This window comes from Gallus gallus, chromosome 6, assembly GCF_016699485.2.
Source record: "Gallus gallus isolate bGalGal1 chromosome 6, bGalGal1.mat.broiler.GRCg7b, whole genome shotgun sequence".
NCBI classification, from domain to species: domain Eukaryota; kingdom Metazoa; phylum Chordata; class Aves; order Galliformes; family Phasianidae; genus Gallus; species Gallus gallus.
This window is the reverse complement of record NC_052537.1, coordinates 19,669,762-19,687,778: the sequence shown is the minus strand read 5'-3', so window position 1 is coordinate 19,687,778 and position 18,017 is coordinate 19,669,762. Positions and strand designations below refer to the sequence as shown.

The following is an 18,017-nucleotide window of genomic DNA, read 5'->3' as shown; positions in this document are numbered from 1 at the left end:
TCATAGACAAAATAAGCAATCAAGACATATTTCATGGAAAATTTTTCATTAATGAAAACAGGTTGTCTAATTTGGCCAAAAGTCAACTCTCTGCTGATCTGACAAGCTTTGAAACCCCATAGGAGCAGCAGCTGGAATGCTTCAGGCTGCTCCTCTCTTGCATAAGCTGTGACACACAGCTGGATATCTCAGGTTGGATATGAGCAAAATTTTTTTCTCCGAAAGTGTGGTGAAGTGTTGGCACAGGCTGCCCAGGGAGGTGGTGGAGTCACCATCCCCAGAGGTGGTAAAGAAAAGGGTAGATGTGGCACTGAGGGACATGGTTAGTAGGCATGGTGGGTGTACGTTGATGGCTGGACAACATGATCTTTGCGGTCTTCTTCAACATTAACAACTCTGTGATTTTATGATTCTATGGACCACTGTTGTGCTCGTGGTATGGGAGCATGGATCTCTTGCTCCACTTAATCTTTACCTTTTCCTAATGTCTTCTTCTCACTGTATTTGGGAAAGCTGAGATCAACAACAGATCTTATTCACTTTTGCCTCCCAAGCAGCCATCCCTTGTATCCAGCTCTCTGAACTTCCATCTGTTTGCTCATCCCATGTGAAAGTCTGTCCCATACCCTGTTCTCCTCCTTCCCTCTTCCAGATCTAGTCTGGCCCACACCTCATTATTTTTGGACATAGTAGGTGGGATTTTATCCTGTAGCTGTGTTGATAGCAACTGGGGAATTCAGTCTGCACAGAAGATATCCCACAGAACCAAGCACTGTGTTAGGAAAGAAGCTGGAAGAGTGAAGGGTCCAAATTGCAGACACGTCAAAGGAAAGGCAGGTAGATCACAAGCCATGACGATACTACATCCATCATTTTACCTTCTCATGAAAATCCTCAGATTTGGCTGGAACATGGAGTGGCACAGTACAGCCTAGGAGTGGGAAATAATCTGTTTTTAGATGTCTGTGTTTTCCTATTGTTTGTCAAAACTCATTTCCCCTCTCTGGCTGCCCGGGCCTAAATAAAGCACACTTAAAAATACAGACAATGCATATTACACATGTTGAAGCTGTATTAGGTCATCCCACGTGGCTGTGCTGCAGAAGCAGCAAGGCCATCCATATCCTCGGGGGTCACCTCCAGTCCCTGCTCCTTCTGCCGTAGTGCCTCTCATTTTGTCTGTGGGAATGTGCAGTGCTGCACAGCCGTATGGGTGCCAGGGAAAAGCAGATACGTACACACAAAGAACAGGAAAGGGGAAAGAAAGACGGAGGAATACATCAGTGGATCGAGCTGCCTGACAACCCTTCTGGGGGCTTTACATCTTTTGTTTCAAGTATGAGCTTTCTTTGAACGACAATGTCTAAGCTGGTTAGCTAATATACAGGTGTGAAACCCTCAGCAAGAACATATAAGGTATAAAAGACAAGCTGTATCCCCCAGGACTGCAGCTAACCACTGCCTTTGCAGGGCTACTTGTGACCATTCAAGTCAAAGGGCTTTTCTCCTAAGAAACACTAAAGAAAGCATTGCTTTTTTGGATGAAGGGAATGCCGGAGTGGGAGTTTTGTCATATATTGAGCACACTTTTATGCTCTATAATAGTACTCACTGACTTGTTTCTCACAGCATGTAAAACATTCAACATCAGAAGGGCATCTCTGGGCAACCTGATCTAGTGCCTGATTTAGCAGTTGGAAATTTTGCCCACAGCAGGGGGTTGGAACTAGATGATCCTTGAGGTTCCTTCCAACCCAAGCTGTCCTATGATTCTATTCTTGGCCTGAAAGGTGGCAGCCACCGGTACCTGAGAGGAACTGGGGAGAAATTTTGTCTGTGGACACTGGAGTGGATTCTCGCTCATCTTGGCAGTGCTACCTGACAGCAGCTGTAGGAGAAATGGAGATGAAGAGTGTCATGGGATGCTGGGTTTTCATCTGAGGCTCTAGATGTGGCATACTGTACGTTTTCTGGTGGTTGTGAAAAGTCAGGTTTGCTTTGAGCATTCATGAAATAATGTCAAAGTTTTTGATAAACTGTAAATATATATATATTAAAACCTGTTTTAAAGCCCACCTTTAATAATTTTTAGTGAAATCGAGCCTTTCCAAGATGAAAATCTCTTTCAGCTTACTTCTTGTCTTGGAAACAGCATAAAATACTGGGCTTATTTTGAGTCATAATTTTAAGTGTACAGTTCTATGAACAGTATTTAAAAATCTTTTGGCACTGCTTAGACTGTGTTTTGCTTCATGCAGAAACCAACCAAAAACTTTTCCAGTATGGCGTTTGTGTGTGGATTCATGAATTGTTCATTCACTTGCTGATACCACTGAGGAAGTTGAGCAGCTTCTGTGAAGACTTAAGTGCATTTTGCAAAAGAAATATGGCATTTCCAAGCTGACATTTTGCATGATAGGACAGCTGCTTTAGCCCTCCAAGTACAGCTACTAAAGCACCTCATTCTACCAAAAAAAATTCAGAAAACATTTGTGCTCATTGCATATACATTGCCTGTAGGGTTTTTTTGTTTTGTTTTGTTTTTAAACTGGAATATAATTTGTCACACTCAAGCCATGAGGATTTTGATTTATTGCTTAATATGTGTGTCTCATTCCACCGGTGTGTCTCCCAGGCTCAGGAGCTGCAGTAGATGTACAAGAGAAAAGTCAGTGCCAAAGAGAGCTGTCAACACATCTTGTGTACTCTGTGTCGTCAGCAAGCAGGGCGCTGGCCCCTGCACCTGGCTTTTATAAGTCTCTATCACTATTCCAGCACTCCTATATGATATCCAGATTTGCCTCCACCTCCCACATACCCAACCTCATCCCAAAGTTATTACTACAAACCGGCTGATCTGTGAAGCTCATTCAGAAGTGCTGAGAAACCTTCACATGTTGTTGGACAGCAAAGCCCTTCCTCCTTTCTCATTGCAGTTACCAACATTCTGCTGTTAACAATTTTAATTTGGGGGTCTTTTGACCCTCTTTTTTGTTTCGTTTATCCTTACCGCAGTTCTTTGTTTCTGATGAGGTTTTAAACTCTTCTTGGCAATAAAACCCAGAAATATTTCACAGCTACTCGCCCACGTGAAAATACTTTTGTGACCCTGATGCTGATTGGATGGATAGTGGCTTTTATTTCATATTTCAGTGCTCCATTTGTGTACTGAGGAGAATAGCAATTCTCTGGACAGTGGAGAGTAATCTGAAAAGCATGTTAAGCCTATACAACCCTAGATGTGCTTTCTTATGCACTGTGTCTGCCTCAGCTTACATGTGGTCTCATTAACAACTGTTGCTCAAAATAGTGTTGTGCGGTAATTTCTAGAGTTGGATCCTGGCTTGACTCAAGCTGAAATCACAGTGTGTTAAGGCCAACTCTGTTTTTTTCTTTCTTCCCTCCTGAGGTCTATTCAGAAGCATTACTCTGTGCCATCCTCATGACACTGTTCATAAAGAGTCATTAGCACAGAGGGTCCTGCTGTCTGGTGACAGGTCAGTGCTACAGCACTGGGGTTGAGAACACCGTGATGGGACTAGAAAAACCTGTATTCAGTTCCTTGCTAAGCAGTCACAAACTTCCATCATTTGGCTTAATCACTGAATCTAGTGTGTGCTTCAATTGCCTGTCTGTGCAGGATAGATAATGTTTCCCTCTACCTTCAAGCAGTGCAGTCATCTAAATCTTTCAAGGTATTTTGATATCACAGAGATGGGGGCAAAGACCAGAGGGATACAGACCAACAGAAACCACTGGTTCCTTTAGATTGTAGAATCATAGAATTGTTAGAGTTGGAAGAGACCCTTAAGGGCCATCTAGTCCAAGTCCTCAGCAATGAGCAGGGATACCTACAGTGAGATCATGCTGCTCAGTGTCCCATCTAGCCTGACCTTGGATATCTCCAGGGACAGAGCATCCACCACCTCTTCAGTGCCTTTAATTGTATAATTAAACAATAAACATTGTAATAAACATTCTCCTTAGATCCAAGCTAAATCCTCCCCTCTTTTAGTTTGAAACCATTTCCCTTTGTCCTATCACAACAGATCGTGCTACAGAGTCTGTGACCTTCTTTCTTATAGACTCCCAATGAAATACCCATCTGTACCATAGAACACAGTTGGTAAATACCATGGAAGCAAAACACAATTGATAACTAGGTGCATCTGATCACTACAGAAAAGGATCACATTTCCTAAGATCTGAGAAATAACTAAATATTGCAAAGGGAAGGAAAATCTCCATCTGAGAACAAGGACTTAACAGAATTTCCTCTGTTTGGTTTCCTGGGGAGCCACTGAGATTAAGCAGATATAAATTCAGTTCTTCCTAGGTCTAGGGGGGCAGTAAAAGCAATGAGAAACCACATAAATACATAGGACTTAATTTTCACATTAACACCTCCCCCTCTCCTCAAGACACCCACTCTTTCTGGTTTGTTTACATCGTTAGTACACATCATTAATTACCGCATGCTTATGGGTTTCTGGTGCTGTGTCAAATGTGGAACTGTACAGTGAGGGGGCCTGATCCAGGTCCCGCTGGGACCAGCAGCATCCATGTGTCAGTTTGCACAGGGATTACCACGGGAATGGGCTAATTTGTAGGTGAGAGATGATGATCTGCTCAGTTCACAGGAGGACAGAATCCCTTTCCTAACCAAACCCACATCCCATCTGGCAATCTCTGAATTATTGTTAGGGATAGTTTTTTGTAACTCCACATTAATAAATATCTCTCAACTCTAGCTTATTCTCCATAAAGTATAACAAATGTTTCACAGCGTCAGCCTCTTGACCATAAAGCATAATCCTTTGCAGTGACCTGTGTTTTCCTTGTAGTGATATTTCTCTTCTTATTGTGCCTGTCATGGCTTTGCCCACACAGCCCATCAATTAACAATGGTGTCTACAAAGAAAGGGTTTTTATATACAGAGTTAAAACAGAGCCGTCAAGCGTCGGGGTTTTGATCTCTCCTTGTGTTTCTGTATGAGCAGAACAAGGTGAAAGTGGCAGAAAAGGATGTTCTCATGGGGGTGGGCAGCAGAGATAAAAGATTTCATTTAACACCATTTGAATGTAAATTCTAGTGAAACATGTTAGTGACAGAGAGGAGGTTATGAATGATCAGATATGAGTCTTTGAATAGTTTGCCAAGCCAAACTCCTTCTACGTATTTTCTTTCTTTTTTGCTTTCTTCCTCTCTCACCGCTTTTGATCAGTGACATGTGCCATGATGGTTCCTATCAGGGAGTCAAAGCACTGAGCTGTCCAGAGGAGAAGCAGCAATATGGGATAGGAAGGGAGACATCGGCATATCAAAGATACTCAAGGACTCCAGAGATAATGACAAAATTAACATGAAGTGAAACTGAAGGCAAAGAAAGTGAGACGTGTCTGAGAGTATTTCTGCTGGGGAGGGAAAGATCTTTGTTGTGTGAAGAAGGAATCAGATAACAAACCCACTGCTGAAAGACCAAACCTGAGTGATACTGGAGTTTTGCTTCCATTCACTTCAGATGAAGACACTGAGCTCAGAGTGGATTTTGAGCTAAATCCTAACAGGAAAATATTCAGGGTTTTTGTTTGTTTGTTTTTTGGTGGTTTTTTTTGGTAGAGAGGTCCTATTCCACAAGACAAGTTGATATGTTGATGACAGCTTATAGAGTAAAACCAGCAGATTTGTAATGAAAAACTGAGAAAGTGGTGTTATAAATGTCAAGTTTTGGACAAAATGTAGCTCGTTTTTTCTTTGATGTGTCATCATATATCATATTGGCTCTAGAAGAAGAGTTTTGTCATTAATTCCCTCTGGGAAAATCCAAGACAAGCCCTTGTTTAAGTCAGATTTTTAAAATGAATATTCAGGTTCCAGTCTGTGGAGAAACTGTTTTAAGGATGTCTTAAATATTCAGGATCTGAAAATCCTGAAGAGTAAGTATTCACCTTCTGTTTTGTTGAACTTAGATGTCAGTGGCTCTGAAGTCTTTTGTAGGAATTACCATGCGTTCTCACATGGCCTTATGTTCATGTGTGCTGCCTGTTCCGAGAAGGCACTATTCTCCATTGGGATGCTGATCTCTGAGCACTGATGTTATGCATAGAATGATTTTAAGGTGTCTGTCTTTTTACACTTCCGGCAAGTAATTATCTCCAGGGATAATTATCATGCAAGTGTCCAATCCAACAAATTATCATGTGAGTGTGAGTCAGGAGTCATTTCAATAAACTCCGTGCAGTTTTTTTCTATTTGCATGTGTGTACATTGTGTGATCAGGTCTTGGATCTTGAGTACTCTTGGTTAGGCGCTTACAGTTACTGGGACATCTATCCACCATAATTTCAATTCAGTGCACAGCTGCCACTCGCAGTGTTGAGTTCCTAAATCCTACGGTCGCTACTTCTATTTTGGCTTGAATTTACAAAGCCACCAAAATCTTGTTCCAGGGCTGCGTCTAATGCAGTTGTACACTGGACCAAAGCATGGCCCAGGTGTGGTATTTACACAGGTTAAGCACATATTGATATATTCAGAAGTAGTATAATTTATCCACCTTGGATATTCTTGTTGAAGACATTATTCTCAGCCAGAAATTAAGCTAGAGGAATCTATTATGACACTTCTAAATATCCACATGCACTCATGTCCCCACATGCCTGAAAGAGTTACGTGAAGTTAAAATCTGATCCTGTAGAAGCCTTACTGTGCAAGGAATTGGATTTCCTACAGACTTTAAGAGCATCCTTTTTTTTTTTTTTTTTTTTTCCTAAGGAAGCTATATTATTAGCATAACTTCAGATCATGGCTCTAAAGCATAATTCCAGATATGCTGGTCCCACAGGTGTTTCTGGAATATTTAGTTAAATGGGACTGTCCTGGAGGAAAGCTCTGTGATTCACAATTACTTGTGTTATTTCTGAGTTGGGAGAATTTTCAAATTTCCAATGAACGGTTGTAATAAAATGCAGTATAAGGTATATAAGTATTCTGCAGTCAAAACATGAAGGCTGGCACAGAGTAATGTAAACCTTACCTACACCAGGCAATAATGCTAAAAACACCTTATCAAATTTTGACCCAGAAATACACATGTAGCAAGATAACAAATAACTTGTTCTTGGAGAAAGTCCCAGCCCTGATTTAAATCTTGCGACCCAAATAAATATAAAAAGCCTGCCAGAGCTGACCATGTAAATCTTAACCACCTCATATGGTTTCATTCTATGAAGTGAAAAATACAGGGAAGAAGGTGTTGTTAACACTGTGAATGAGGTATCCAGGAAAAGTGTTATTTATTGAACTCTATGGGAGGGAAGTTAATTTCAGAAGTTATAAACATGATGAATTATAGTTAATATCTTGGAGGAATTAAATGCAATTGAAAGGAAAAAAACTTCCCATTTTCATTTAAATTAAACAATTAAGGTTGAGTAATGTTAAATAAAGGCTTACACCTGCCAGGAGCTGGCAGGCTAGTAATCTCTGAGACTCTTGCTGATTAACCAGAGTGGGCAGCTTCTCACAAATCAGTTGCACCAGTGTTTTATGTCTTCAGTCTTCATGGGAATTCTCGGTACCATGTTAGGTAATAATTTCAGCCTAGAAGCAGTTTGTGGCCTATTTGTTCTCATTGTTGTTGCAACAGCATGGGTTGTTTCTCAGGTCCCAACCTGAGAAACCTGGCAGTGCCCCTGCTCCCATACCAAGTGCTTTCAAGCAAGAGGCTGAAGGCAGACCAGGGGAGGATAGTCCCACGGGTCAGGCTGTGCAATTTGATGTCTCGAATTTGTGAATAAAAGTCCCAGTGTTGCCAAGCCAGGTCAACTTTAGCAAACGACCTTCAGTCCCATTTGTGAAGTTTCTCCTTGTCTTGGACACCTCGTTTGAGAAGCTTTGAGTCTGCTTTTCAAGGGCACTGCATGCTTGCAAGTGCCAACACACACCTCAAGTCTTGTACACTGAGGAGTGTGAATGGAGAGTATCTGGAAATGGATGTAAAGATGCTGCACTAGGAATGGGACAGAAAATAGAGATGAGGCTGGGAAGTAGGAACACTGAGAGTAAAGTAGTGCAAAGATGAGATATAGGGATGGACAAGGCAAAACACATGGAAACGTCACCATCAAGAAAAGGGTAGATGTGGCACTGAGGGACATAGTGGGCATGGTAGTGATGGGTTGATGGTTGGACTAGATTATCTTAGTGGTCTTTTCCAATCTTAATATTTCTGTGATTCTATATTGACAAAGAATGATCCTGTAAGGGACTCGAGGCTGTAAAGGGGAGAAGAAAGGTAGAGACATGCACTGTGTTGAAAAGAAAGCCCCTCCTACTCATTGAACTCATCAGCTGTTGTTCTTGTACTCCTTCTGGAGTGTATTAGTGCATCCAAGCTACGTTACCCACTATGAAGTTTTTCATGTAATCAACTTGTCAGGTAATTGCAGCCTGATGAGTGGCACTGGGGAGATTTGGAGTGCCCTGAGGTCAGGCAAAGCTCTTCTCCTGCCTGTCCATCTCAAGGTGAGCAAGCTCAGTGCTTTGAAGTGCTTGAGCCTTGGGCACCAATGTGCCTGCGCAAAGATCAGCAGCTGCTGAACTTTGAATTGAGTCAGGCTGTTCAGCCAGCCCTTGGGAAACATATCATCATAAGCAGGCATGTAGAGTTACCTGGACACATCTACTGCTGAGCACACACACATGCACCTCCCTGCCAGGACACCCCACACAGGCACACGTAGCATACACTCATCGCCAAGCTTACACTGGCAGGCACCAGCATATGCTGGCCTTCAGACTCACAAGTGCACACAGTGTTCACAGCCCTGAAATCTGCAGGCGTTTGTTGTAATTTTGCTGCCTTTAAGAGCAACTTTCCATAACTCCCAGCACACAAAGATGTCTCAGCCTTGTATAACCTCAGTGTCACTAGCCTATGCTAATAAATCTGAATAAGTAAATGACAGGTACAAATCTGGGTAATAGAGTTAAATATCTCTTCTTAACTCAAATATAAAACAGATGTTTTCCATCTGCCAGCAGGCTTCCACGATTATTCACACTGCCCAAGTTGTCCCCTGGGCTCTCTGCCGAGCACTTTCTCCTGGGTGATGAATATGATGCATCATTGTAGTTAGCTCTGGGCTCAGGTTGCATTAATTCAACGGAACTTCTGTGACTTCTGTGTTGTTATGTGTCTTTATTCAGCTGTTTGAAAGCACCTCCACTTTTGTTTTGTTTGCTTTACTTTGCTCCCCCAAAACCCATCCTCTGTCTGCAGTCACGGCTTTGCTGGGAAGCTCGGTCCAGCCACCTGCACCGAGACTGGAATAATATTTGGCATTTCTTCACCAGTGCAGTCAGCGATCTTTGCAGGCAGTGCAAGAGCAGTAATTAATACCTGATACACACTGTGAGGGAGAGCATTGCTGGCAGGAGCTGAGGCAAGGTGCTGTTATTACACAGCCCTTCAGAGCAGAGATGGGCCTTGTAAAAGCAACATCACTGTTGGTGTTCCAATGGCACACCGACCCTCTCTGACATCCAAGCTACTCAGAAGTGCTGCCCAGCAGGTGAAAAGGGACAGGTAGAGGCCTTCATGTATGACACAATCAAAGGTCCCTTATTTTTTCACTGTATAACTGTCTTATAATCAAAAGAGAGTTCTCATGAAGCTTTTATGATCTACTGGGCCAAAAACCACCTCTGCAAGCATCACTCAGAAAGCTTGGGCAGCCCATGGGACATCCTTACAGGCTGAATGCACTGGAACCCATCAAGCATGCTCATGACTGCAGCCATCTTTACCTGCTGGAGGGGATGGAATCTGCTGATCTGTGTATTTGAGTTCAACGTGATGCAGATGAAAAGACAACTCTGAGCTAAACAATGATCTGGCAAGAAGCTCTCAAAGTTGGCCTTACTTATTTATTTTTAATTAAAAAAACACTTTTTCTCTCTCTGTTTATCTGGAACAAATTGAGAGCAGTCCAATCCTATAATTGTATTTCCACAACATTGTGCCAAGGCAATCAGAGTTGTCAGGACCAAGCCATCTTCTTTAAGAGTTAAGTTTTATTAGTGAGCTTGCTTGCAAGTCAGCTGCATGAACTCCAGTTTATCCCTTGTATCCACACTGCAGAGCCTCAGTGGGAACCTCTTGGTTGCTTCACATACAGAACCCTCCTGGCAGGCTGATTAGAATAGTATGTGCAAAGATAGCACCAAAATTCAATTAAAACTGACGCTTTTTGTTGGAAACAGACTCATGAGAGCAGCTCACATCTCAAAAGCCAGCTTGCATCACCGGGCCAGAAAGAGCTGTTTTACAGGAAAGGCCTGTTACGAGGACTGCGTGACTTGGACAGTTGACTGGGAGATGTGGAGTCTAAAATCTGGTATACACAAAACATTTTCTACCAAATTCATTTTTGGCTTTGAAACACAGTCTTTGTCTTCTTCCTCATTTTTTTTTTCCCCTCAAATTCTTTGGAACTTAAGGAATAATCTCAACTGACCTTTAACCACAAAACCTTGGCTGGTGATATAGCCACTGCCTTCAGAAGGTCAAAGTTGACTGGATGCAAACCAGATCCTAGAGCTCTGACCCCGTTACACCTAGCAACCTCTAAAGAGAGTCCAAGGAGAAGAGAAGACTGAACATGCTTTTCTGCAAATAGAAATTCCCTCCAGGGCAGGATTTAGGACAGAAAATTTTCCATTGCTGCAGTCTGAATTGGATGCATCCAGCAAATATTAAAAACGTCAGTGTGGCTTTCTGACTTAAGTGGACTGAAGTTTCATCAGTGCTGCTACCCAGAGAACTGCAGAGATTTCTTTCTTTCCTAGCACCAAGACCAAAGAAGTGAGGAACATTCACATCTGAAAAGGAAAAGAAAAAAAAGAAAAGAATATGAACATCTGGAAGTCAGTCCTCACAAATGGCTGTGCATAATCAGGATTAAGCCATTACTGTGTCTTGCTTCTTAAATGATGGAAAACTGAATTGTTCTGAATTACATTTCTCTGCTAAGAACATGCTACAGACAGAGAAGAAAAGAAAGCACTGCTTGAACAGCAGCAAAGAATTTTAGATTTTTAAAACCTCAGGTTTCCTCTGCATAAACCATTTGAACACTGGAATGTAAAGTAGTGATGAAAAATGAAAGCCATGACAGACCAAAAAGCCATATATTAAAGCAAAGTGTTTAGAAGTCAAAGGCCCTTAAATAAATCTAAAATACATACTCTATTTTAAGCCTTAAATCTGCTGCTGCTAATCCTCGTCCTTAAAACCAGAAACCTATTTTCCCGGAAAGCTAGCTGAAATGGGATGGAATTTGATGTGACTAGCTAAACAGTGAGATATTGACTTTGATACGTGTTGCATCTACCAGTACCAGCATCATATCTCTGATGTATTTCAAAATTGCTCTCATTCTTTATGGCATGCCAGTGAGCAGAAAGTATCAACAGCCCAGGTCCCTGTCTCCTACAGCAGTAAATACAGCAGCTGTAGGTGGTGTCCTAACCTGCACCCATTTCCTTCTCTGACATCAGTCAGCATTCACTCCTCGTTTTTTCATCAAACTCTGCACACATTTAGACTTATGCCTGTCATGGGGCTAGCAGTCCTCTCCATCACACTTTTACAGTGGATGGAATTGGAAAAGAAAGGCTGAAAGGGCTGTTCAATGGCATAGAGAGAGCAATGCTACAATGAATGTGGCAACCAGAAGTGGTGTGGTCCCATTGGTATGACACACGACACTGGGAGTCAGGGAAATCTGCAGCAGAGAGGTGATGGGACTTCTTATGATCTCTCTTTCTCTGAACACATTTCCCTTCATGCTGACATCTGCCTCACCCAGGAGCCCTTTCTTTGAATAGAAAATCCTATTGTTTTAGGTTAAAATCTGAACATTCCCAAGAGATCTAGTTGGAAGGGGTCTAATTAACTAGCATGGACATAATCTGGTCTACACAAGCAGTGCCTAACTCCTAACACGTTGCTAATGAATAGACCTGACCAATAAATGAAACAAGGCAGAGTTTTTTTCCTGCCAAGTCATACATTTTTCTGCCAAAAAATATGTGAAGGAAAATAATCCAAATAGTTCTGTTGATTCTCAGTCCCAGGTTTTGATTTTCACTTTGTTTTTAAACTTCTGTGATCTTTGGGGGCAGCAGGGGGGTGGGGGAAAGGGACAAAAGCTCATATTCCTCTCCTTTTTTCCCACAGGTAAAGGAAATGGAGAGGAGAGAAACAGAAAAAAATTACCAGTATTCAGACCTCCCTCCATATCCTTTTAACTCTTTTTTTTCTCCTCCTTTTCTGAGCTGGGATTACTGGGATTAGGAGAAAAAGGGTAGGGAATGTGTGAAATGAGTAAGGAGCAAAGGTTTCTTCCTTTTATCTCCTCATGTTTGCTTCCCCCTCCCCCCCGCCTTTTTTTAAACAACAATGTAAGATGAGGTAATACTAAAAACTCACAAATTCAAATACTGAAAAACCCAATCCAGCAAAAGAATTGATAGGTAACAGAATTGACAGGAATAAAAATCTTTCCGTGCTGAATCTTTGTTTACTGATCATGTTTACAGGAATGGAGCACTTTAAAAAATGCTTCAAAGTAAAATGTGTACCCTGTTGGTAGGAGAATATAACTGATAAGGGAAGGATACAAGATGAGGTAAAACAAGGAAACTTAAAATGCAGAAACAAATTATTTCAAAGCCTGATTCTGGAATCTGTAATGTTTCCCATAATAAAATAGGAAAGCTAGAAATGCTTTCAGACTAAACCTTAGGAGACTGATTATCTCAGTACCTTGTCATTTCTTCTGGGGCAAAGGATCTTCAGTACCTTGCAGCATCTCACCCCAGCTCACATGTACCTGGTGAGAAATTTCCCTATGTTCCTTCCATATGGAACTGCAGTGCTCTGGTCATCAAAAAGCTGCTCCTTGCCTCCAGCCTTGCTGTGTCACTTACTATAAACATGTATGACAAATGAGTGTTATCACTGTATGAGAAGTATAGCCATCCCCAGTCAAGCTGTGCAAATGACAAACTTTGGAATAAAATAAACCAGCATATAGTCTTTGCCACTGTTGATTTTGTTATAGTCAAGGGAGTCTTCAAAATATATTTCTAAGTATATGTTTCCTAACACCTCGGCTCCAGAGCTTTGTTATACAAGGCTTGGTTACAAATCACAGCTCACTACCCAAGGACCTTGATACGATTGAAATGATTCTTTTGGTCTTGAACCAGCCATGCTGATAGTCTCCATGCTGGGAAGATAAATTTTAATTCTGGATGGTACTTCTATTTTAAAAATAAATAGGAGGGACTTTAATCTGAAATTATTCATTCATTTCACAAAATATGAGGAAAGGAGAAGAAAAGGTTGACTTAGAAACTCTTAGCAGAAGTCCACTTCATCATCTACCATCTCTCTGCTTGGAGGCAAGGTCTTGAAACACTGCTGCCTGTTTAACTCAGGCAAGTAGCTTCTCTCGCTCTCAGGAAATCTGCCTGTGTTTAGCAAGCCAAGAGCTGCTAAAACACTTTGGTTCCCTTATACTGAGCAGGGATTCTCTCAACATCATTTTTTTGTCCCAGAGAGTTTACCTGCACTGAGCACCTGTGGATGCCACCCTGGGTGAGAAGAGAGGAGTCAGACTTCCTCTATGACGGCTCCCTGCTCCCCTGCCTTGCTCTGGCTTGTGTAGGGACAACCACACAGACCTTCTGGTCTCTTTCCTAAGGAGTCTCTCTGGTGCATTGGACTGAGCTGTTTCTTTCTGGGAGGTCTCCATAATCAACACCACCAGAGGACCTGAAACAAAACAGGGAAATTTTGTGGTCTCCCAGTGACCTCTGCATGGTAAAAATGCATGACCTTCCTCATCTTCACCCTGTACACACCACTGGCGGCTTTAATGCCAGTGTCTCTGCAGCAGAAATCATGATTTTTTTGTCTGCTGTTCAGCAGCCTCAGGCACCACAGCAATGCGAGCATTAAGCCTCACTAATACGCTTTTCCACCCAGTTGAGCTTCCCTAAAATCCTATTTCCAGAAGAAAATGCTGTCTTCTCCACCCAGTTTCCCAGCAGCTCAATTCAGAGTCTGAAGTCCTGTGCTGGCCTCACGTTTGCAAGCTGCCTCCCTCCGTCTGAAGCCATGGCCTGAGTGTATCACAGAGTGTATCCTGCTCAGTCTGCTGGGAACAACAGCAGTGAGGGCTCTCCCTTGGATTACTGTTTTCAGCAGTAGACAGGGAAAATAGTTCCTCTTGTAGAATGGGAAAAATGAGCTCAAAACATATCACTTCATCCTCCTTCCTGCTCCCATGCATTCCTGGTCTGAGTCAGGGGAGAGAGAGCACTAGAATATAACCTAAAGCACTGCATTATTTCACTGTTGTATTCTTGTAGATATTTTTGGAGGGAGATGTTGCATGTGGCCTTCTCAAATGTGTAGACTGGCTGAAATAGGCAGGGAGATGGGGGAAAAGGCATCATTAGACTTTCAGAAAGGAATCAATAATCCTCTGGAGGGCTGGCATGCCTCAGCTGCAAACATTTCATCCCTCTGATCAAGATGGGAACAGCAACCTGTGACTCAGACACCACCATCCTGAGCAGCCAGGGAGCTGTATGAATTACTGTGGCTAACTCATTCCTCATGAGGAATGAGTTGCACGTCAGCAGAATGCTCACAAACAGCAAGCAAAGGAGTGAAGAAGAAAATGATGACATCTATAGTCTATCTCAAGCTTCAGACTCCATGGTGTCACCTGCCTCCTCCCATGCATGGTGGTAATGCACTTGATGCTACCAAAAAGAAGACTTTCTGGCCTATGCTCCCACTGGCCAGCTCTCTGCAGCACAGTGCACGTGCTGTGGGAGTGTAGCACTCTGCAGAACTGCTAAGTATTGGCAAACAGAAAGAACATCATGTCTTTTCCAGCTGTAACTCCTGCAAATCCATGGGAAACTTTTCGCCTCAAACATCTCCGTTCGTCTGCTATACTGTTACTTGCTGGCTGGTGTACACTTCCATGTGTAATCGTTCCAGTGCTGCTGCCTTAGCTACCTCTCCATTTTGATATCAAGCCACATATTTCCAGCCCTGTAATATTTGTAATTAATATAAACACAGATTACACATACGTTTGTATGTGCTAAACACCAAATTGTTGCGTGTCCTTCTGGTTCAGCCAAGGCCTGCAGACTTCCCTGCAGGCTGGAAGGATCACTTTCGACCCCCTGCCCCACAGCTGTGTCAACACTGCCAGGTGGTGCATCCTCATGCCTCACAGACCCCAGCCCACTTCTGGCCAGCTCCCAAGCCACCATCACACCCCATTTACATCGTCAAGGTGTGCCCACCACCGAAGCCAGAACAGCTCTGCCTGCCCTGGAATGCTACCTAACACCTCAACAGGTGAGAAGTTAGCCATGTCTCAAGCTGTGTCCCTCATCTTTTCTCAGTGCTGCTCTGCCGTCCCCTACCAAAGCCAAGCAGCCCTCTGACAAGATGCTCCCAAGGGCTCCAAGGTTTTGGATCTTTTTGGACAGACTTCCTCATCCTGCATTGCTCTCCACTTATAATCTCAATGATATGCTACAGACTCTGGATCCAGTACTCATGCAGTAAATGACACAGGAGCTGATTGCAAACAGATCTTTTCAGTATGTGTACATGAAACATACTTACTTTCAAGCCTGGAAATCTTATAAACTTTTTTTTTGTGTGTGTGCACTTTTTTTTCCTACTCATTTCATTTTCCTTTTTTAACTGCGCTTGCAACATATTTGGAACCTGCCCTCCGTAGTCACACAGAAAAATTACCACTTTTCCTGAGAAACAAATATTACTGAGCGGTCACTCCAGTGTATGCCACAAGTATTACTGGCAGGGGATATGTAGGTACTTCAGATTTGTGTTACTCTAACTGAAAGCAGAACTCAGCCATGTTCTGCATGACTAATGAAAAGGAATAGCCACAATGGGCTTTGGTATGAATCTGGCTTCTAGAAGCGATGGCAATAAAAATAGCAATGCTATCATTTGTTAATACTAATTATTTCAAGAGTCAGCCATGTAAGCCTATTTGTGAAAGGACGTGATGAATAAAAATGCATAAAGAGAAAATAGTAGTTCTTTTACCAGAAGAATACAGGCAGTGTTGTGTCCTCCAGGAATTTGGATTATGCTCTTTGGTACATGCTTTGAATATGACAGATTCTTCTATGCAGAAATAGTGCATATCTTCCTTGGGATAAGCATTTTTTTTTTCTTGCTTGTAGTTTCTGTAGCTCCTGCTACTCTGTCAATTGTACACAAGGACAAAGAAACAGTATGGCAGCTGACCTATGCCTCATCACCTGCACACAGAACCTCAAAGTTGAGCAACAGATGGCCAGTAGCTCTCAGTCAACAGGATTCAGAAGCAAGAGAGCAGGTAGCAAGAAGAATTTTTTCCCCGCTTCTTTAATTATAGTTCTTTTGTAGAGCTTTAGGACTTTTCTGACAGATTTGATCAGTATCCAAGCCTTATCCATCTCCTCCTCCTGCTACCTTACAGATGGTAAAAGCACTCATTTGCCCTTTTGTATCTGCCAATCATCTATTAACAGTATTTCAGGTCTAAGTTCTGCCCATAAACAGCTCTGAAAGGGAACAAAGTATTTCATTTACATGTTACATGCAATGGTTATATCTTGTTAATTTCTAGAATGCATATGTTTTCATTCAAGTTAATTTAGGGCTGATGACATGTATAATACTGTCGAGCCAAAAGTTCAGTGCAGATACTGTGCATTTAACGTGAGGGAATCTGAATGTCTTCCACTTGCCCCTGAATCCAAGGGGCTCATCTACCCCATACAAGGCTCCTTCCCTCATATCTGCTTCCTTGGGAAAGTTGTTCACAGAAAGCCAATGTGTTCAGGTAGCGGATTCCTGAAGGCATGCATTTTTGCAGCCAGTTGTGGTGCACAATTGTCACATTACATATACTGTTCTCTCTGCAATTTCTGCCCTACAATTTCTGAATTCACTGGTCACTTCCAGTCACACTTCACAAAATGTGAGAGATATCAAAAATATGTCATCCCTATAAAGTAGTGAAAATCAGGACCTGGCTAGGAGATGCCAGTTATTGTCCTGAGTGAGGGAAGGGCTGCACAGCAAGAGCAGTAACGTTCTGTCCTGTTTGATGGGCCAGCTGGCCAAGCTGCAGGCATCTCCCAGAGAGCAGGTCAGTGCCACATGCCGAAAATGGACCATGCCACATACATGGACATGGCTCCCTAGCAGCCCCCACACTGCCAGAGAAGAGGAGAGGGTCTGAGGCATTTCAGGCAATGCATAGGAATTGCCAGGTCACAGCCTGAACCAATGGTTGAGCACCAGCTGAGAAGATGTGGCTAACCCAAGGAGTTCAGGTGCAAGCACTTGAGTGACGAGAAGGTGTGAAGCCTGGGTCCACCCCTCCTCACCCTTATTAAAGGTTAGCAGTCAAGGGAGCAGCATTTCTGGGTGTGGGTTGTACTGTTCTTAAGTTGTCACTGGTCATCAGAAAAGGTGAGTTGCTTTTTCTCTTCTTTGTTATTACCTTCTGTTTCTCCACAGTGCTTCTATCCTAGTAGAAGGTATTGCTATCACCTTCCCTTGCTCCACAATATGGAAAGATGAGCTCATGGGAGACTGTTACAGTGGTTGTTGTTATGTGGCTGAAATACAGAAATCCTATGGAATGACAGTCTGCATCAGTTTGCATGTTCAGGAAATAACTTTTTTACTATCCACCTGCTATTTCACTGTAGAGAAGGTGGGTTGTGCTGAATGGCTGAGCTGCAGAATGTCTTCCTAGGACTCGCAGAGGCAGGTTTTCTTCTGTACGGGTGTGCAGTGTCACCATGGACCTCAAACCCCACAGCAAATACAAGGCAACTGAAGTAAGCCTTGCCCCAAAGACAGACAACTAAGATAACTCAA

The 18,017-nt window shown here is 42.6% G+C and overlaps 1 long non-coding RNA gene across 2 annotated transcripts in view; it reads left to right on the top strand.

Annotated features, from left to right (window-relative positions):
* The window catches only part of LOC121111148, a 30,597-nt gene that overhangs the window by 2,771 nt on the left and 9,809 nt on the right, over positions 1-18,017 (top strand). For both annotated transcript variants that reach the window (XR_005860821.1, XR_005860820.1), the window contains exon 2: positions 16,325-16,479. This is a non-coding gene — a long non-coding RNA (uncharacterized LOC121111148). The remainder of the gene's footprint in view (positions 1-16,324; positions 16,480-18,017) is intronic.